Source organism: Schistocerca piceifrons, unplaced genomic scaffold (genome assembly GCF_021461385.2).
Source record: "Schistocerca piceifrons isolate TAMUIC-IGC-003096 unplaced genomic scaffold, iqSchPice1.1 HiC_scaffold_2345, whole genome shotgun sequence".
Classification (NCBI taxonomy): Eukaryota; Metazoa; Arthropoda; class Insecta; order Orthoptera; family Acrididae; genus Schistocerca; species Schistocerca piceifrons.
This window is the reverse complement of record NW_025728279.1, coordinates 1,644,794-1,666,912: the sequence shown is the minus strand read 5'-3', so window position 1 is coordinate 1,666,912 and position 22,119 is coordinate 1,644,794. Positions and strand designations below refer to the sequence as shown.

Here is a 22,119-nt window from a genome sequence, read left to right as displayed (position 1 = left end):
ATTTGTCAAGTTGCCCATTTACAAAAGCTTTTCAAAATGTGATTCACCCTTAATCACTTTTTTTGTAGTACACTGTAGATAAATTACGCACAAAAACAAACCTTTCAGTTGCAGTTATCATGTAAGACACTCTTAACTTCACTAACATTCATTGTTTTGTCACTGTCAGTATTTTTGTCACTCTCCTCCCAAAGTACAGTGCCGTCGCTACAATCCCGGGCATTGCATGTGCAGCATTTCTTTTTAAAAAGCACATCTGTTAGATGAATAACTGTGAGTTTGAAATTTGCAACGTAACTGTACCGAATGCCAAAATTTTCTCTCAATGTTGTGCTTCATTGGTGAAGAATAAGTTATATTCTTTAGTTAGGGAAAAACTGTGCCTGTCCCATTGTCTAAAATAGTGAAACTGTGACAGTGGTAATACAGAGGGGTCCAGAAAAATGTAGACTCTCTTTGATAGTCAATATTGATGGAACAAAATGGCATAGTGTCAAAATTCTTGCATGGGAGGAAGATCATTTTGTGTGTTCAAAGTGACACCTGTTAGCAGCCAAGCAACATCAATGTTGCTGAATTGTTGACTGAAGTACAGCTGTCAGTGTTGCCAGTGTGGTAGCTGCACAGGATGTCTTGATGGTCTCTCATATCTCATTCAGTGTAGCTGGGTTCTGTTGGTAAACTTTGTTTGTCGAGGTCCCCCATTGGTAGAAGTCGAGAATTGTAAGGTCCCGTGACCTTGGTGGGCACTTGACAGCTCCTCTTCGACTTATCCGTCGTCCAGGTAGATTTTCATCTAAGTAGAATCTGATATCTCTGTGGTGGTGAGGCGGAGTACAGTCTTGTAGGTAAAAATCTTTTGTTTCCAAACACCTCTTGGATGGCTAATAAAATCAATGTTTGCAGCATATGATACACCTCACCAGTTATGTACCTTCAAAGAAGACTGGGTCAGAGAAACAATACTATGACGGACCACACCACACATTAACACCAAGTGAAGTAACATGTTTGTCCATGTGAACATGAGGATTTTCAGCAGCCCAATACACGCAGCTATGACAGTTTACATTACCATTCAGGTTGAATTGTGCCTCATTAGGCCAGATAACCTTCCCTGCAAACCATTCATCTTCGTGAAGCATGCCTTCAGACCACTCGTAGTGCTCCATCCTTCGATTCGGGTTGTCCTCATTCATAGTGTGAAACAATCTTGGAATGTACACTTTCCACTTTGCAGTCTTGTATGTATAATAATGTCAAAACGTTTGTGACACTACACACTAGGAGAAGCTCAAGTTTCAGATACACGTTGATTGCGTTCTTGATGATGCTATCTACATGTTCATCCACACTCTGCAAACCACTATGAAGAGTATGACAGAGGGTACATCTCACTGTACCAGATATTAAAGCTTGTTCATGTTTCAAGACCATTTAAATCTTTCTCTGCATGCTGTAATTAATCTAATATTGTCCTCACGGTCCCTATGGGAGCAATAGTTACAAGGTTGTAACATATTCCTAGAGTCGTCTTTTGGTAAGCATACTTTCTTAGGATAGTGTACATCTTATCTTGAAGCGTCTGCCAATTCAGTTATTTCAGCATCTCTGTGACACTCTCCCTTGGGTCAAACAAACCTGTGACCATTTGATCTGCCCTTCTCTGCATGCGTTCAAATCACCCATTAATCCATTTTGATACGGGTCCCACACATTTGAGCAATATTCAAGGATGGATCATACAAACGATTTGTAGAATGACTGCATTTCTATGGTATTCTACCAAAAAAGAATCTAACTCTTTCGCCAGCCTTACCCCTGAGTGGGCCTATATGACTGTCCCATTTCATATCCCTACAAAGTGCTCCACCCAGGTAATTGTATGAATAGACTTAATCCAAGCAAGACACCCTGATACTGTAGTCATACCACACTGCGTTTTCTTCATTTTGCAAAATGCACGCTTTTACATGTCCGAACATTTAAAAGAAAGTTTGAAATTATCAAGATCTGACGAATGTTTGTACAATTTCTTTCAGACTGTACTTTATTCTAGATAAATGCACTATCTGTGAAAAGAGTGCTTTACTATTAATATTGTCTGCAAAGTCATTAATGTACATGAACATGAACAGCAATGGTCACAACATACCTCTCTATGACACATCTGAGGTTACTTCTACATCAGATGATGACTCCCCACCCAAGATAACATGTAAGTCATTCCTACCAAAATATCCTCAATTCCAGTGACAAATTTCACTCGATACCCCTCACGGTAGCAATTTTGATAATAAGCATCAATCTGGCACTAAGTCAAAAGCTGTTCAGAAATCGAGAAATACTGCCTGCACCTGTCGAGTCAGGAAGACGAAAGTTTGAAGGTCAGGATGACAAAACAGATTTTTAATACTCTTGGAAACAACCTTAAAGTTTCTGACGTGGTTCAGGGGAATGACAAAGGGATCTTTGACAGGCTGGATTAAATCTAGGCGGCGTCTCAGACTGACCAGAGTTACAACTTTAAAGGCTTCTACGATGAGCAAATACAACGGGCTGTTGGAGGAAGAATGCAAAGGCAGCTTCTAGTAATGTGCAATTGCTATTCTGCATGGTCTTTAATGGCCATTATCAAATTTTAAAAAATTAAGAATAACAATAACACAATACACAACAGGAAGGGTACAGCAGACTTTCCCTGATTGTTCCTTACATTACCTTTCCTTGATTTTTTTTTTTTTTTTTAATTATAATGTTTCTAAGTCTTTCCTGGTTTCCATTGAAAGGTTTGGATTGTTTCAAAGATTAATTTACACATTTTTTAATATTTTAATGTATTCTAGGACAGGAACTCAAAGAGCACAAGTATAAAAAAACTGCATGTAGGACATTCATGTAAAGCTTCACATTTTTAACTGCAAGGTAATGCCAGTCTATTTTGTTACAAGAAAATGAATCAGGACTTAGTTCTCCAGAGCTGATACTATTATAAGGAGTTGTGATGGAAGAACATGAGCTCCAAACAATGGATGCCTTGGATCTGTTTGCTGCTGCTTCTTTTTAATCTCTGCTGCTAATCCCATGAGTGAAAGATCTCTACCAATGAAAAAGTAGATTTGAATGACATTAAGTTTCTTCTCTTGTCGATAGTTGTTTCTACTGAAGAGAAATGAGTATGGTCATCTTTGTCCATTTGCAGTAATTCAAATGTGTCGTAGCACCTGACATGTATGCTTGAAAATAACAAACTATCAAAATTGTAATTAACAAAAGTATTGACAGCAGTAAGCTGTATTTATCACATTCAAAAAGTTTGTAAAAGCTGTGGAGCCTTGTTTTATCATGTCAATCCATTTGTGCCAATGGCTAACAGAGTACCATTCACCATCATGTCAAGTGGCAATAACAGTTTGCTTGCATCATAAATATTGAGTGTCAAAAGTTAATTCTAACAATATGAAATAGGACAGATTGCTACTCACCAGTTAGAGCAGGCAATGGGCAGCAGACAAGCATATTGAAAAAAAAGAAACTGTCAGATACTATATACTCAAAAAAACACTTAGGTACTGAAGGAATTATCGAAATACCAAATAGGGCTGAAATCAGTAAATGTGACATACATGTGAAGACAGAAAAATAATTACAGTTTCAGAAAAAACTGGATGATTTATTCAAGAGAAAGAGCATCACAAATTGGATGAGATGGTCCACCTCTGGCCCTTATACAAGCTTGGCTCTGGCTGATAGAGTTGTTGGATGTCCAACAGAGGGACATCATGCCAAATTCTATTCAAATGTCACTGTAGATAGTCAAAATCCCGAGGTGGTCTAACGGCCCTGCCCATAATGTTCCTTACATTCTCAACTGGGGAGAGATCCAGCAACTTTGCTGGCCAAGGTAGGGTTTGGCAAGCATGAGGACAAGCTGTGTGCGGACAGGTATTATCTTGCTGAAATGTAAGCAATGTATGCCTTGCCAAGAAGGGAAACAAAATAGGATTTACAGTATTGTCAACAGACAACTATGCTGTAGGGGTGACATCCATGTCACCCCTACAGCATAGTCGTCTGTTGACCAAAAGGGATCTGTTACGAAAAGAAATCGCACCCCAGATCATCAGTCCTGGTAGTTGGACCGTAAGGGATGTGACATTCAAGGTGGTATCCCACCGTCTGGGGCGTCTTCAGGCACATCTGTGCTGATCATTGAGGCTCAGTTCATAGTGGGATTCATCACTGAAGCCAATTATATTCCAGTCAATGCAATTCCAGACCAGGGACGTGCCTGGGGACACACCAGATAGCAGTGCGATACCAACCCGGCTGCTGGCTGCCATACAGCCCAACGAGGACTGATGGTCTACTGTGCCATTTCTTTTCATAACAGGACCTCTTTGGTTGTCATCTGTGTCACCATTACAACACAGACATCTGTTGACGATATTATAAACCCCATTTTGTTTCTCGTCATGACAAGCCATCATTTGCTTACATTTCAGCAAGATAATGCCTGCCCACACACAATTTGTCTTCATACTTGCCACACCTTATCTTCGCCAGCTAGGTCACGGGATTTCTCCCCAACTGAGTATGTCTGGGGCATTATGGGCAGGGCCACCCAACCAGCTCATGATTTAGACAATACAATGCGCCACTTGGATAGAATTTGGCTTGATGTCCCTCAGTAGGACATCCAACAAATCTATCAATGCCAAACTTACTCAAGAGTCAGAGGTGGACCAACTTGCTCAATTTGTAAAGCTCTTTCTCTTGAATAAATCATTCAATTTTTCTGACATTGTAATTTTTTTTTTTTTTTTTTTTTTTTTTTTGTGTGTGTGCACGTACATCACATCTACATATTTCCATCCCACACAGATAATTCTTTCATGCTGCATAATGTTTATTTTTATCTTACGAGTGTAATCTAATGGACAGAGCCCACCTCAGCATAGGGAGTCTCTGCTGGTTGGGAGTGTGGAGGTGGACAGACAGAGAGAGGTGTACTAGGGGGACGTAATAGTGTGTGAGGTTGGAATGGGAGCAGGGGAGGGCATTGAGGTGTGGGGCCACAGGAACGAAGCCTAGAAACTCTAGCTGTGACATATTCTTCACTCCTGTAAACCCCGTTACCTAAACCTTTGCTAGTCTCTCTGTCTCACATATCTAGGCCTTTACCTGCTCCCACCCCGGCCTCACACCACCACACCTGCTAGATGAGGACTGTCCCATACTTTCTAATATCTAAAAATCTTCCTTCAATGTGCCAGTCTGCCACTCAGTGTCTCCTCTAGGTGGGGAGCAGAAAGCTATCCTATTCCATATTATTGTTATTCCATCCCAGATTTCCCAATGCTTAAAAATTAATTTTAGGCTTGCCGTAAAGTATTACGCAAACACTAATTGGTTATTTTTTCTGATATTCAAATTATATTTTGCTCTCATTTTTGTCCCTTTATCTAATCAACTTTGCATTGTGACATTTCTGATGAAAGTACGAGTTATTCAGAAAGTAGGTAAAAAGTAGTGAATTCTTCCTTTGAATCACTCTCACTTTGTCTCAGGCGCGAGCAAATGTGTGTACCTGAATATGCATTTAGCTGTATCAAATTATTTTCCCCAACACACAAAATGGGGGTCATTATTCAATTTATCTTGAAAGTATGTGTGAAACACACTTTCCACAAAAATGCTCAGATGCATAACTCTCAAAATATGTGTTTGAACAATAGGTCTGGAATTTTTAAAGACAAGGTGAAGAAACCATTGGATTGTATAATTTTTTTATTAATCACAAAGAAACAACATGATTCAAAGACATCAACAACAGCAATGGAAGTTCAAGTGAATTGTCTGCCTCCAATTCTGATCACAGGGAAACACTCCAATAGGAAAGAGGGCACAACATCCTGCTCCATTTTCAAAAGCTGCAATGTCAAATATTACAACCTGTAAAAAAAAATGGTCATGTGAAAAATATTGTTTACATATCGATTACAGTAACAGAGGCATATATGGTCTAATAGGAAGGGGGAACAGAAGGGCAGGACATGGGGAACAATGAACAGATGAGATGTGAAACCACGGTAAGTTAATAGTGGTGATAATGCCAGTTAATTACATGTGTGGGAAAAGCAACCACTCTTGCAACTCAGAGCTACTCTTGTTTCTGCAACTGATCTTCCGTTCCTTCATTGTTCCTATTTTTCTCATATTAATAATTCCAGTTATAGAAGGTTTTCTAACTAAAAGCTTATTAGCACTTTGTAATGAAACCGATAAACAATACAGTCTCATTCTCTAATGGAAGAACACAGTACATCGCGTTCGTAAATAACTTGATCCAACAAAACAGTGGACATTCATTACATGACATTTAATTTTAAGTATCAATGCAAACACTTACATAAAACATTATTTACACTCAAAACCCATTATTCAAAACTGATGTTTATATGTGTAACTGTTTACAGTAGCAATTACTAATATAGTTACTATTGCTAGCTTTAATATGGATTGTTAAAAAGTTTAGAAATGTTAACTTAAAAATGAACTGTAAGCAAAATCTTTTCTGTTAAAAAGTTAATGTTGAAACCACTGGAGAAACATTATAATGTATTATTGTAGTCATCATGTACACTGGAAAAAAAAAAAAAAAAATTTGCAACACCAAAAAGTAATTAACGTAGAGTAATGAAATTTCAGGAACATATATGTCTAAGTAACTTATTTAAGTGATTAACGTTGCAAGATCACAGAATAATATAAGTGCGAGATACACCATTGCAAATGTGATACACTAATACATTGAAATCCAGTGTAACTGCCCAAATGTAAGCATGTAAATGTGCATGCACTGTGCTGGATATGAGTTTGTGGGATGAAGTTCCATGCCTGTTTCACATTGTCATCAAAACAGGGATGGTTAATGCTGTTTTTGAGAGACACTGGAGTTGTTCGATGATGTCCCGTGTGCACTGAATTGGAGCCAGACCTGGTGATCAAACAGGTCAAGGCAACATGTTGACATACTGTAGAGTATACACCCATGCCTCCATCTTTGCTACCCTCCCTGTTTACCTCTACCCTGTTGCTTCATAACCTGGGTTGTGAGTAACTGAATCCACTTTCTCTTCTTCCCCTTCTTTCCCCTCTCTCCTCCCTGACGAATGAACAAAGTTCCAAAAGCTAGGATACGTAAATTTTCTGTTATGTTTTGTGTATCTATTGGCTGTACTGGCCAGCCCCTCTATCTCTTTGTTAGTATTTGTTTCACGTCTTTATATGAGATTTTCCATCATCACAATAATGTTAGTTTATAATTTACGGACAGCCTAATCCATTATTTCCTGTCAAGGTTAGAAGCTTTATTAAATCATAATTTTTGTCTTGGTAAAATAAAGGTGATTAGATGTTTCCCTCATGCACATGTAAGAGACTGTCAGTTCACATCTACGTTTATAATCTGCAATCCACCAGGAGGTGCATGGTACAGGGTAAGTCCCATTGTACCAGTTATCAGGGTTTCTTGCTGTTTCATTCATGTATCGAGCATGGAAGAATGATTGTCTGAATTTGTCTGAATGCCTCTGTGTGAGCAGTAATCATTCTCATCTTATCTTCACGACCCCTGTGAGAGCAATATGTGGGGGGGGTTGTGGTATATCCCTAGAGTAATCATTTAAAGACAGTTCTTGAAACTTTGCTAATACACTTTATTGGGATAGTTTACACCTGTCTTCAACAGTCTGCCATTTCAGTTCCTTCAGTATCTCTGTGACACTCTCCCATGGATTAAGCAAACCTGTGACCATGCTGCCTTTCTTTGTATACATTCAATGTCTCCTGCTAGTCTCATCTGGTACACGTCCCACACACTTAAGCAATAGTCTAGGGTGGTGGGCGGAGGGGGGCAGGGGGGGGGGGGGGGGTCACACGAATGACTTTTAAGCATCTCTTTAGTAGACTGATTGCATTTCCCCATTATTGTACCAATAAACCAAGGTCTACAACCTGCTTTACCCACAACTGAACCTATGTGATCATGCCATTTCATATTCCTACAAAGTGTTACACACAGGTATTTGTACGAGTTGGCAGATTCCGACAGTGACTCACCAATATTATAGTCACAGGATACTAAGTTTATACATTTCTAAACATTCAGAGCAAGTTGCCAATCACTGCACCATGTTGAAATCTCATCAAGATCTGAATGAATATTTATGCAGCTTCTCTGAAATAGCACTTCATTACAGATAGCTGCATCATCTGCAAAAATCCTGATTTACAGCAAGGTCATTAATGGACAAGAACTGCAAGGGCCCCAACACACTTCCCTGGGGCACACCTGAAGTTACTTCTACATCTGATGATGACTCTCCATCCAAGGTACCATGCTGTGTCCTTCTTATCAAAAAGTCCTCAATCCAGTCACGAATTTCACTTGATACCCCATATGATCGTACTTTTCACAGTAAGTGTAGGTGTGGAACAGAATCAAATACTGTTAGGAAATCAAGAAACACTATCTACCTGTTGCCTTGATCCAACGCTTTCAGCAAGTTATGTGAGAAAAGTGAGAGTTGGATTTCATATCATCTATGTTTTTGAAAACCATGCTGGTTGATTCGAGAAGGTAGTTCCGTTCGAGATACCTCATTATGTTTGAGCTCAAAATATTTTCTAAGAATCTACAACAAATTGATGTCAAGGCTACTGGATGGTAGTTTTGTCACTCCTACAACCCTTCTTGTAGACAGGTGTGATCTGTAACTTTTTCCAAAAACTGGGTAAGGTTTTTTGGATAGATTACAGTGAGAAGAGAGGATAACTCAGCCACAAATTCAATATAGAATCTGACTGCGATTCCATCGGGGTCTGGACCTATGTTTAATGATTTCAACTGTTTCTCAACACAACTGACACTAATACCTATTTCGTTCATTTTTTCAGTGTACGAGGATTGAATTGGGGCAGTTCTCCTGGGTTTTTATTTGCAAAGGAACATTTGAAAATTGAGTTCAGAATTTCAGCTTTTACTTTGCTACCCTCAATATCAGTTCCTGTCTCACTTGCTAGGGACTGGACACTAACTTTTGTGCCACTAACAGCCCTTACATATGACCAGAATTTATTTGGATTTTGTGAAATGTCATTTGACAATATTCTGCTACAGTAGTCATTGAAGGCTTCATGCATTGCTCTCTTGACAGCCAAACATGTTTCATCCAGCCTCTCTCAATCTATAATCCTACACTTTGTTTTACACGTATTATGCAGTAATCTCTGTTCCTTTAGAAGTTTTCTTTACAGTGACTGTATATCATGGAGGTTGCATCCCATTATGAACTGTTCTACTAGGAACCTATCTACTCAGTGCGTGGTCAACTGTTCTTTTCAAGTAGAGGAAGAGCACCTCTACATGCTCCTGACGTGCGCTGAAAGTTTCAAGTTCCTCACTGAGATAAGATATTACTGATTTCTACTTAGTTAACTGAATGCATAATAAGAGGGAAACATTCCAAGCAGGAAAATATATCTAAAAACAAAAATGATGTGACTTACCATACGAAAGCGCTGGCAGGTCGATAGACACACAAACAAACACAATCATACACACAAAATTCTAGTTTTCGCTACCAACGGTTGCTTCATCAGGAAAGAGGGAAAGACGAAAGGATGTGGGTTTTAAGGGAGAGGGTAAGGAGTCATTCCAATCCCAGGAGCGGAAAGACTTACCTTAGGGGAAAGAAAGAACAGGTATACACTTGCACACACACCCATATCCAACCACACATACACAGACACAAGCAGACATTTGTAAAGGCAAAGAGATTCGACAGAGATGTCAGTCGAGGCAGAAGTACAGAGGCAAAGATGTTGTTGAAAGACAGGTGAGCTATGAGCAGCGGCAACTTGAAATTAGCAGAGGTTGAGGCCTGGTGGATAACGAGAAGAGAGGATATACTGAAGGGCAAGTTCCCATCTCCGGAGTTCTGCCAACGCAGAAAATCTTTTTGGTTTCGATGCCTTTCACGTTTTTGGGTTCTCCATAGATGACTCTGTCAATATTGTCTCTGACGCTATTCCTTATGCTCAACTGGATTCCTTGTCGACTACATTTTTGTCCCTTTTTTCTCCCAGTTTAGGCCGTGCGAACGACTTTGAAGCTCATATTACGCTCAAACCCACTGCTCGGCCTAAGTTTTTTCGGGCTCTGCCCATTCCTGTGGCCCTTCGAAATCGGGTTAAACGGGAGTTGGATCGTCTCACTGCGTCAGGGGTCTTACTTCCTGTCACTTCCAGTGCGTGGTCACAGGCCGCTGCCCCGAAGTCATCTCTGTCACTGTGGCCTTCGCCTGAGAAGCCCTGGCAGCGCATTCATGCTGACTTTGCGGGACCTTTTTTAGGTACTTATTGGCTCCTTGTAATTGACGCCTACTCTAACTTTCCTTTCATTGTCCGTTGCATGTCACCTACCACCGTGGCAACCACCAGTGCTCTTGCCCGCATTTTTTCTTTGGAAGGCCTCCCCTGTACTCTTGTTACTGATAATGGTCCGCAATTTGCCTCTTCCGACTTTGCAGATTTTTGTGCTCGTCACGGCGTTACTCATGTCACGGCCCCGCCGTTCCATCCACAATGCAACGGTGGGGCTGAACGGCTGGTCCACACATTTAAGGCTCAGATGCGAAAACTTCTGACTTCTTCTGCTGCTAATGATGCGCTTCTCCTGTTCCTGGCGTCTTACCGTTTCACCCCCATGGGTGATCACAGCCCGGCTGAGCTCTTACATGGCGACAGCCCCGCACGCTACTTCATCTTCTGCGGCCTCCCTCCTCACGGCCGCGGGTGCCTTCCCTTGGCCGGTTCACCGCCACCTCGTCTGGGTACGGGGATATGGCAGGTGGCCAAAAAGGAGCCCGGGCCGCATCTTACGACACTGTGGCAGACGCCTGTATGAAATCCAGATGGACATGGGTGTTGCAGTGCGTCATTTGGACCAGCTTCGGCCTCGGGTGCCAGCAACGCCTGTTCCGAATGCCGCCACACCACCTTTGGCTCTACCTGATGCTCGGGATCTTGGCATCTCTCAATACTCACAACGCAGCCCTCTCACCGTCATTGCGATGCCAGCACCAGAACGGACGCCACCAGGAGACGTGCCCATGCAGGAACCGGAGGATCATCCTCTGTCAGAGTACATCTACTCGCCTCCTTCTCCAACGGACGCCGACACATCGCCCACGTCTCCTGTCATTTCAACCCGTTATCATCGGGGACACTTCCGTCCGTACGGGAAGCCTACTCCTCGAGACTTTACGGCGAGTCAAACAACGCCTATGGACGTTAGCCATCTCCAGGACACCTCCATCAAGACCAGTGCAACAATTTCAAAGGGGGGAAAAGTGTTGTGACTCGCCGATTATTCAAAGTGCTGCCGCGCAATTACACACGTCCTCTACGTGCGGCGCTGTCTGCCAGCCATGCAGCAGCTGCACCACCTAAGCGGCCAGCTGAGCAGCGGCCGCTAGACTGAGACTCAGTGTTGAATCGAATGCCGACTTGTACACAGGTCAACTTACTCAGTGACTTATATGTGTTGTTGTGTTGTTCCTAAATATATGTGTTAAACTTGAAGTTCTAACACTTCTCTTTGGCAGTAATCTTTTATACAATTCTATTCTACTAGAATGATCCTGCAGTTAATGAGGTCTCAAATGTTTCATTGTATCCTCAATTGACTGCTCTCTTTCTTGATTTTAGTTTCAATATTACATTTCTCCCCCCCCCCCCCCCTCCCCCTCTCCACCCTCACTCCATCATTTTCTATGCTGATCACTTCTGCTTTGCAGTCAATATTAGAGGTGAAACTGGTTACAGAAGACATGCAGAAAATGTAAGTCTATATGTCTGTCAGTTTAAATATTTTACAATAAAATATGAGCCTAAAGTATGCTTTGTGAGAAAAAGCTATCAGAAACATAATAGTATGTGAAATAACTACCTCTATGTTATTTATATGAAATCAAATAACAACACCAAAACATTTGATGATGAGCACTGTAAACAGAAATTGTAAATGGAAACCACTGAAATTGTAAGGTACCAAAAATGTTGTCTTACACTTGGGACTAAGAGAACTATGTCTACTCTAAGTGATGTTAAAAGGGCAATATCACAGCCCTTGACCATTTGGTACCTCAAAGATTTCCAGTTCTTTGCCCACATTCTCCGCCAACTGAGAACATAAAGGGTGGATTTCACTTCATGGTCTTCTTTCCTGCACTTAGCTTCCAAACATCAACTCTCACATATAATTTAAAATCAACAGTACAGGATGTCAACAGCATAGAAACAAAACCAAATACACACAATTATAATGTTGTTTTCAGACTTAGGCCTGTAAGTTCAATATTATATTCTCTTAGTTTTTTGTTCTTTTCGAGGGTTTTGAATGGATTTAAGAACACTAGAAACACACGATTCTATGCCTTTAGCAAACTCAAGTGGTCCACTTTTAACTAAATTTGAGTTTTCTTTTACACTGAATAAGATGCTGCACATTGTTCCCAATTTATTTCTTGGGTTGGTAGTAAAATATTTAACCAATGGTGGTCCAAAATTTCTATACAGTTATTTTATAGTTTCTGTTTTTAGGACTTTTCCAATTTAGGAACACAATAAGGATCTGTTGAACCACATGCTGAAAACTATAAATTTCTGCATCAATTCTTTAAGTCTGAAGACAACATAACCATACCATTAAACAGAGACTCACATTACACAGGACTGAAAGAACATGCACATAAAAATGCACATCACTAAAAATAAAAATAAAATTATATTTATACGCAGGTACTACTCAGGACAGTAAAATGTTATTATAAATGAATCAACCAAAAAGAAGACATCAGGGGTAACATGAGAAACTAAAAAGGTTTTCAGCTAGTGAAGGAGGCAAGTTGAAAGTATATTTTACAACAACAAGCATTTTTGGTTACATTCAAAACATTTGTGGTACATTCAAAACATAAATAAATCATGAAGCTAGTTGTTTATCTCACCATTTTTTCAAGTTGCGTGAAAATTGCACAAAAGTAGGGAACACCATTTGTGCCGTAACAAAGAGCAGAACAGCATTAGATGAAATATAAAATAATCCATTCACTGTTCAATAAAACATATTAGATATTTATGGCAACTGAGTTTAAATTCACACTAACCACAAAAGCAAATCAGAGTAGTTAGAAACAGGATAAGTTTAAGGAAGAAAAGTTGAAGTACAAGATGGAGGAAAGGAAATATGAACAAGCTTTAATATCTGGTACAGTGAGATGTACCCTCTGTCATACTCTTCATAGTGGTTTGCAGAGTGTGGATGAACACTGTTCTGTGTTTTATTTTAATGACAATTATTGTCAGTTTCTTCTTGTTTTGTTTATAAGAAAGGAATGAGGACATCATTAGATCTTTTGAAGAGTACACAACATAAATCACAAAATGTTATTTCTGTATTAGCAAAAAATTGGACTACATTGTATGATAGAGATGAAAAAGAAACCGTGATTAAATTCTTTCTGTGTTAGATTCCTGAACCTGCCGATCTTTGAGAGAGAGAGAGAGAGAGAGAGAGAGAGAGAGAGAGAGAGAGAGAGAGAGAGATAATTGGGGGGGGGGATGGGATTTAATTGTATCCCCCCATGCAGCCGTAGCATTTTGGCATGTCGTACATTGGTCAGATCATCAGTAGCTTGGAGGACTCGTATGTAGGGCATAAGCAACACACACACACACTTAATAATAGTCAAGAAAATTTGCAACCGCAAAATATTGCCTCAGTACAGGTTATAGAATCTAATATACAACACAGATATTTCAATATGCATATCCAGTTACTGGAATAGTGTTATTAAGAAAGCTGTTGAGAGACAGAAGTTTTTGCTTAAAATGTTATAATTTACACCAGATGATGTACAAAATAAACTCCAAATTACTGTAACAACATAGTGCACAAGGCACACATTCATTTTCTAATTACAACAATCATACCCCAAACTATAACAATTAAAATATTGAAGACCAGCATTAAATTTTCCAACTACAACCAATTCCTCCATTTTACAACAGCATAAATGAATGCAGCTCTTTTTCCCCAAATTTCCTGCTTCAGAGTATTACTGTCATAATGAAGTCTTTTAAGAATTAGAGGCACAAACAGATTAATAAATACAAACAAAATGAGGAATATTCAATTTGCTCAAGGCTACCAAATGAAAGAAGAAAGGGGGCTAGGGAGGAGAAAACAAGATCACATAAGAAAGAAATAAACTGCTGATTGTTTGCATCATTCCTAGATTCAAAACCCTAAGCAAAAGAAACGGTGATGGTAGCATTGATTTAAAATCATGTCAGAAAAGACGGCAGCTAATTCTAGGTGATCCTCCATAAAGCCATGGTCTCACATTGTCAAACCCCTGCAGCATTGTTTGAGGGACAATGATTTGACATTGATTGTTAAGTCAAAAAGGCAATGCATCTTTGACTGAAGAAACAATCAAAAATATATTCTTTTAATGGAATATTTACATTGCAGTGTACTGATCTGAGAAACATACTGAAAAGAAACATGACTATGTTGAGAAATTTTCATTTTGTATTTTCTTATATTTGTAACCGCAGTACATGAAAAAACTGACACTCGACATTTGAGTTAACTGAAAGATGAAAGATTAGGGTTTCATGCCCTGCCGATCCTTGTCCCCAAACAGGGACAGCCCGCAAACAGAATTCTACCAACCAGCTTGGACTGAAAACATAACACACAAGAATCGTGCCCGTGAGTGTAGATGACACTCGGAATATCACGTAACACGGATACCCGAGGATGGTGTCTGTCAGAGCAGATTGCAGATGAAGCATGAAGGCTGAGGGAACAAATTACAGACCTGCTCCATCTGATGATCAGTCTCAAGTAGCACTTTGTAAAAGCAACAACTAATGTCACTGAAATATGCGAGTAAGACAATGATGTCCGACTGTGCAAAGGACAACTCGGGAATTTCAGCAAACTTCTGGAAAAACCTGAAGAATTAAATTGACAGAAACCTGTTCTGGATTGGTAACTTAAAAAATAAAACATTTTCAATCTCTGGACAAGTCACACACAAGAAAGATAATAGGCCTTTAAAAAAGAGGATACGATACAGTGTAAAGCTGAAACATGTAAATTAGTCTGGCCAATATGCTCTACACCTGAGCAAAAGTGTCAATGAAGTGGTGCACCTTTTAGGAACTGTTAAAAAAGTGTCATTTTACATCAATGAAGACAGCAATGACAACCTGATCCTAAGAGAAAAGAGCTGATACACACTATTTATTTAAGAATGAACACTTCACCTCAACTTTTCACAGCACAGGACCATCAAAAATTGAAACAATAGAGCAACACAGAGGACGCTACCACACAGCTGGGGGAGGGCACAGAGAGAGAGAGAGAGTTTAATGACCTACTTACTCACTTTTTACTGGCAACAAGATAAGAGTGCAGGTGGTGTCATATCAAAATTGTAGAGAACATGCACGAGAAAAAGTTTTAACAACAGCAAATTAACGTACTTGCTAGTGCTTATTTTTTGTTTTAAATATCTCTCTCAAATTGATTAGGTATTGGAAAAAGAAAGATAAATATTTTGAATTAAGACTTAAAACAGGATGGTACCGGGTACCATACTGGCCTGAATATAAGATACACCATTTCTACAAAAAATCTCCAAAAAACTTAGAGTATACAGCACACCCCATAAAAACTGGGACTTTTATGAATCATAGAAACCTCAACTGTAGTGCTTCTTCTTAAGTTTGAAATGAAACAAAAATATCACTACAGTTTGTAAATCAATTGTTGTGTATGAGGTAGCAATGCAAACATTCTCTTTGTTGATATCCCATTTAGGTAGTGACTACAGAGGGATCCAGAAAAGTGTAAACATTTTCTGATAGTTATTACCTTTGGAACAATGTGTTATATGGCTGCAATTTTGAGTGGTAGCATAAACCACTGTTTTCCCAACAGATCTTGTAGTGTGGGTTTCCAGCAGATGACAATGCAGCACTGAATGAAGTACAACTATTGTTTGACCAATGCAAGGCTTTACTGAAACAACAATTTATTGTATTTGGTATAAATTTTAAGCCGACAATACTGTTTAAAATGTGCACAAGGAAAGGTCCTCCGAACAAGAACATCAACCTCCAGGTTCCAGCACTGCTGTATTGCAACATTTTTCTAGATCGTCTCAAGAATCTATGAAGCAGGGTGTATGGGAAAGTGGGATAAGCTGATCAAGTGCATGATAAATTCTGAAGACTGCAAAGTGGAAAGTGTACATTCCAAGATTGTTTCACACTATGAATGAGGACAACTGCAATCGAAGGATGGAGCACTACGAGTGATCTGAAGGCATGCTTCACGAAGATGAATGGTTTGCAGGGAAGGTTATCTGGCCTAATGAGGCACAATTCAACCTGAATGGTAATGTAAACTGCCATAGCTGCGTGTATTGGGCTGCTGAAAATCCTCATGTTCACATGGACAAACATGTTACTTCACTTGGTGTTAATGTGTGGTGTTGTCCGTCATAGTATTGTTTCTCTGACCCATTCTTCTTTGAATGTACATAAATGGTGAGGTGTATCACATGCTGCAAACATTGATTTTATTAGCCATCCAAGTGGTGTTTGGAAACAAAAGATTTTTACCTACAAGACTGTACTCCACCTCACCACCACAGAGATATCAGATTCTACTTAGATGAAAATCTACCTGGACGACGGATAAGTCGAAGAGGAGCTGTCAAGTGCCCACCAAGGTCACAGGACCTTACAATTCTCAACTTCTACCAATGGGGGAACTCGACAAACAAAGTTTACCAACAGAACCCAGCTACACTGAATGAGATATGAGAGACCATCAAGACATCCTGTGCAGCTACCACACTGGCAACACTGACAGCTGTACTTCAGTCAACAATTCAGCAACATTGATGTTGCTTGGCTGCTAACAGGTGTCACTTTGAACACACAAAATGATCTTCCTCCCATGCAAGAATTTTGACACTATGCCATTTTGTTCCATCAATATTGACTATCAAAGAGAGTCTACAGTTTTCTGGACCCCTCTGTATTACCACTGTCACAGTTTCACTATTTTAGACAATGGGACAGGCACAGTTTTTCCCTAACTAAAGAATATAATTTATTCTTCACCAATGAAGCACAACATTGAGTGAAAATTTTGGAATTCGGTACAGTTACGTTGCAAATTTCAAACTCACAGTTATTCATCTAACAGATGTGCTTTTTAAAGGTACGGTTCAAGAAATGCTGCACATGCAATGCCCGGGATTGTAGCGACGGCACTGTCCTTTGGGAGGAGAGTGACAAAAATACTGACAGTGACAAAACAATGAATGTTAGTGAAGTTAAGAGTGTCTTACATGAAAACTGCAACTGAAAGCTTTGTTTTTGTGTGTAATTTATCTACAGTGTACTACAAAAAAAGTGGTTAAGGGTAAATCACATTTTGAAAAGCTTTTGTAAATGGGCAACTTGACAAATTATTTTTAATTAAGTTTCTCTCTTTTTCGAAATTAAAGGTGCAACTTATATTCAGGCCAATTCGATGTGTATACACTCCTGGAAATGGAAAAAGGAACACATTGACACCAGTGTGTCAGACCCACCATACTTGCTTCGGACACTGCGAGAGGGCTGTACAAGCAATGATCACACGCACGGCACAGCGGACACACCAGGAACCGCGGTGTTGGCCGTCGAATGGCGCTAGCTGCGCAGCATTTGTGCACCGCCGCCGTCAGTGTCAGCCAGTTTGCCATGGCATACGGAGCTCCATTGCAGTCTTTAACACTGGTAGCATGCCGCGACAGCGTTGACGTGAACCGTATGTGCAGTTGACGGACTTTGAGCGAGGGCGTATAGTGGGCATGCAGGAGGTCGGGTGGATGTACCGCCGAATTGCTCAACACGTGGGGTGTGAGGTCTCCACAGTACATCGATGTTGTCGCCAGTGGTCGGCGGAAGGTGCACGTGCCCGTCGACCTGGGACCGGACCGCAGCGATGCACGGATGCACGCCAAGACCGTAGGATCCTACGCAGTGCCGTAGGGGACCGCACCGCCACTTCCCAGCAAATTAGGGACACTGTTGCTCCTGGGGTATCGGCGAGGACCATTCGCAACCGTCTCCATGAAGCTGGGCTATGGTCCCGCACACCGTTAGGCCGTCTTCCGCTCATGCCCCAACATCGTGCAGCCTGCCTCCAGTGGTGTCGCGACAGGCGTGAATGGAGGGACGAATGGAGACGTGTCGTCTTCAGCGATGAGAGTCGCTTCTGCCTTGGTGCCAATGATGGTCGTATGCGTGTTTGGCGCCGTGCAGGTGAGCGCCACAATCAGGACTGCATACGACCGAGGCACACAGGGCCAACACCCGGCATCATGGTGTGGGGAGCGATCTCCTACACTGGCCGTACACCACTGGTGATCGTCGAGGGGACACTGAATAGTGCACGGTACATCCAAACCGTCATCGAACCCATCGTTCTACCATTCCTAGACCGGCAAGGGAACTTGCTGTATCAACAGGACAATGCATGTCCGCATGTATCCCGTGCCACCCAACGTGCTCTAGAAGGTGTAAGTCAACTACCCTGGCCAGCAAGATCTCCGGATCTGTCCCCCATTGAGCATGTTTGGGACTGGATGAAGCGTCGTCTCACGTGGTCTGCACGTCCAGCACGAACGCTGGTCCAACTGAGGCGCCAGGTGGAAATGGCATGGCAAGCCGTTCCACAGGACTACATCCAGCATCTCTACGATCGTCTCCATGGGAGAATAGCAGCCTGCATTGGTGCGAAAGGTGGATACACACTGTACTAGTGCCGACATTGTGCATGCTCTGTTGCCTGTGTCTATGTGCCTGTGGTTCTGTCAGTGTGATCATGTGATGTATCTGACCCCAGGAATGTGTCAACAATGTTTCCCCTTCCTGGGACAATGAATTCACGGTGTTCTTATTTCAATTTCCAGGAGTGTATAATTTATGATAACTATGAACAGACTTTGAAATTTGCCTACATCACACCAGGTATACTTAACTTATTTCACTTACCCACACAGATGCTCATGTCAGGTGGAAGTCTCCTCTAGTTCCCCCACTTTTGGCCAGAAGCATTATTTCAGATATCACAATGTCATGACTCACAGCTTTGCACATATCATACACTGTTAAGGCAGACACCGATACAGCAGTGAGAGCTTCCATCTCCACGCCCGTCTGCCCTCTACACTTTGCCGTGCCAGTTATAATCACACAGTTGAGAGCAGAGTCCAGTTCAATGTCCACAGCCACAGAGGATAAAGTTATGTTATGACACAGAGGGATAAGGCTGGACGTCTGCTTGGACCCCACAATTCCCGCCAGGCGAGCAATGCTAAGTACGTCACCTTTCTTCAGGCCATTTTCTCGTACGAGTTTCATCAGTTCGGGTCCCACAAAAACCTTTGCTCATGCTGTAGCAGTTCGTTCTGTCACCAGCTTCGAACCCACGTTGACCATTTTCGCCCTGCCGGTCCGGTCAACATGAGTCAGACTTCCGGACTGTGCTCCCAAACTGCAGAAATGGCAAGAGAAGACAGAGGGCTGCGCTCTGTGTGTTTGTCTTGTTAGGAGTCCTGCATTGCACATAATGCTTGGGGTACAGGGAAGCAAAAGAAACTGTTTTCTAGATTCAGTCACTACACTCAAATTATGTGACAACAACTGAGACATCTATGTATCCGACACAAACAGGGGCGAAATATTGGTATCTGAGAAGAAGTACTTTTGAAAATCTTGTTTCTGAAGGTTTAACAACTTCCGACTTTGTGCCTTCACGACATCACTACAGCCATTAAGTTCAGGGCCACCTGGAAAAAAATACAAGCTGTAACAAAGAACTCTTCATAATCTGAAAATAGGTTAACTACAAAAGAATTTTTAAGCATTCGTGTTGAACCACCCCCGATTAATCCCTTTACTGGATTTTGGGTAATTTACCGAAGCCACCAAACAATTAATTATTATGATATATGACCGTGTGCTTAATGGATGAAAGGCTATTGGTTGTTCTGCTGTGGTTTCAGGAGTATTTCAACCGAATGCGGCTGTTCTGAGACGGAATAGCTAATGATTGAAAGTTTGTCTATTGTTAAGTATCACAAAGGTTGTGATGTACAACTGATATATATTTCCTACTAACACACAAATTCTGAGGCAGTTGCTACCTTTGCCTTACACGTCTAATTGCGGTTATCTCTTTTTATTGATTGCTGATTTTCAGTACTTTGTCACACGCAATGCTGATGGTTAACATTCACAACAATCCTCACTGCAATCCATGGTTGTTGCTGGCCGACGCGGTTGACGTGAAACACGTAATTCGGCACTTGTCACTTTCTGTTTCTTATCACTCGCGAATCGGCATTAGTGAGAGTCAACCCCATGACGATCAGGGGGACGTGATCACTTGTCATACTCCAGTGAATTTTACCGTTTACAACTCACTCGACCACCATTCTTGCCCGTCTTTTCCGCTCTACTTCTCACTCGACACTCTACCATACTACTGCGCACTCAGCACTAGTCTCACTGCCTACTGCAGCGCTCGACAATCTACTCCTGTTGGCTATCGACCTGGGCATCAGATACTAGCATCAATGTTTGTTGGATCACGGATCCCTTACAGTGTTCAAGACAAGTTCTTTGAACCTTAATGATCTGTGATGATTCTTTTCTTTCCTAAGCTAAGGTCGAAAATCTGGGGAGGGGCGGGAGTCAGCACACCCTGTTCTGGTCACTGCCAGCTTTCTTGACCTCAGAGTCACTACGTCTCACTCCAACAGTTCCTCAATGGGCATCACAAGGCTTGGTGCACCTCGTTCCAGTCCTCCCACCAAGGAAAACCACGGGCAGTACTATGGGTGAGTCACAGCTGAGCAGCTGCCTTCCCCCTGTACCTGCAGTAGCTGCGAGAGGATATTTGTGTTACACATACGCTAAAACTGGCGTAGATGCCACAGGACACTTTTTGGAGTGTCACTAACAAGCACACGCTGCTACACACTTGACAGTGCTAGGTGGCCAAGAGTTCTGGCTCAAAGTTCCTGCAACTGTGGTTGGAACTTCCCCAGTGTGACTCTCCCATTCTTTAATAGGGTATTTCAGTGTCCGGGGCACGTTCACATTGGACAACACTGTCCAGTACAGGCTGCTGTCTTCCACCCGTGCTCTCTTGCACTGAGCATTGCATCTTGCACAAGTGAGTCATAAGGACTCCCCTCTTCTGTATGTACACTAAAAAAGCAAAATTGTCTTTTCAGACGAAAAAGTAAAACTGTCTCATATCCACATTCTATCCTTAAAAGTATCCTTATGTCTGGGAGACGCAGATCCACCGAGCAGATCCCACCCGACGACCCGTAGCAAGACTGCAGCACAAGAGGCAGGAGTGCCATCTGTTCCCTTCGACGTTTCTGTCTTGCTTTGCCACCTATCAGTAAGTGATGAACCAGCTAAATCTGGACTTTGCTGCCACAAATCAAGAAGCAATGGCTCGGAGACAGCATGAGCTCATTGTCCAACTGACGTGTGGACATTGGGCATTGTTCAAGGAAATGCTTGAAAAGTCGTATCCCACAAATTCCCAAAATTACACAAAGCAGGAAACTTGTTGAAGCTGTCAAAGCCCTTACCACCGTAGTTCAGGATGCAATAGCAGGTACCATTAAGGTACTTATACCACAAGAATGCTCAAATGGCCCTGCTCCCAGAAATACAGGGGCCAATGTCAATGAGAGATCATCTCGGGAGATACTGGCTGTACAAACAGCATATTAGCAGGCTCCAGGGGATCATACAGGCTAAATTAAAACTTTTAAAACCACAAACTGGGACAATACACTCGAAGGGCTGCACACCACATCACCTGGAGTGTGGCAAATAGCTGTCCACTCCACCAAGAAGAAATACTACACACCAAGTTTACAAATA

The 22,119-nt window shown here is 41.5% G+C and overlaps 1 long non-coding RNA gene across 1 annotated transcript in view; it reads right to left on the bottom strand.

Moving 5' to 3' along the window:
* Positions 1 to 5,902: 5,902 nt before the first annotated feature.
* The window catches only part of LOC124742890, a 62,773-nt gene continuing 46,556 nt past the window's right edge, over positions 5,903 to 22,119 (bottom strand). The window contains exons 3-4 of the long non-coding RNA XR_007010272.1: positions 19,201 to 19,997; positions 5,903 to 5,955 (exon numbers count right to left, since the gene is read on the bottom strand). This is a non-coding gene — a long non-coding RNA (uncharacterized LOC124742890). The remainder of the gene's footprint in view (positions 5,956 to 19,200; positions 19,998 to 22,119) is intronic.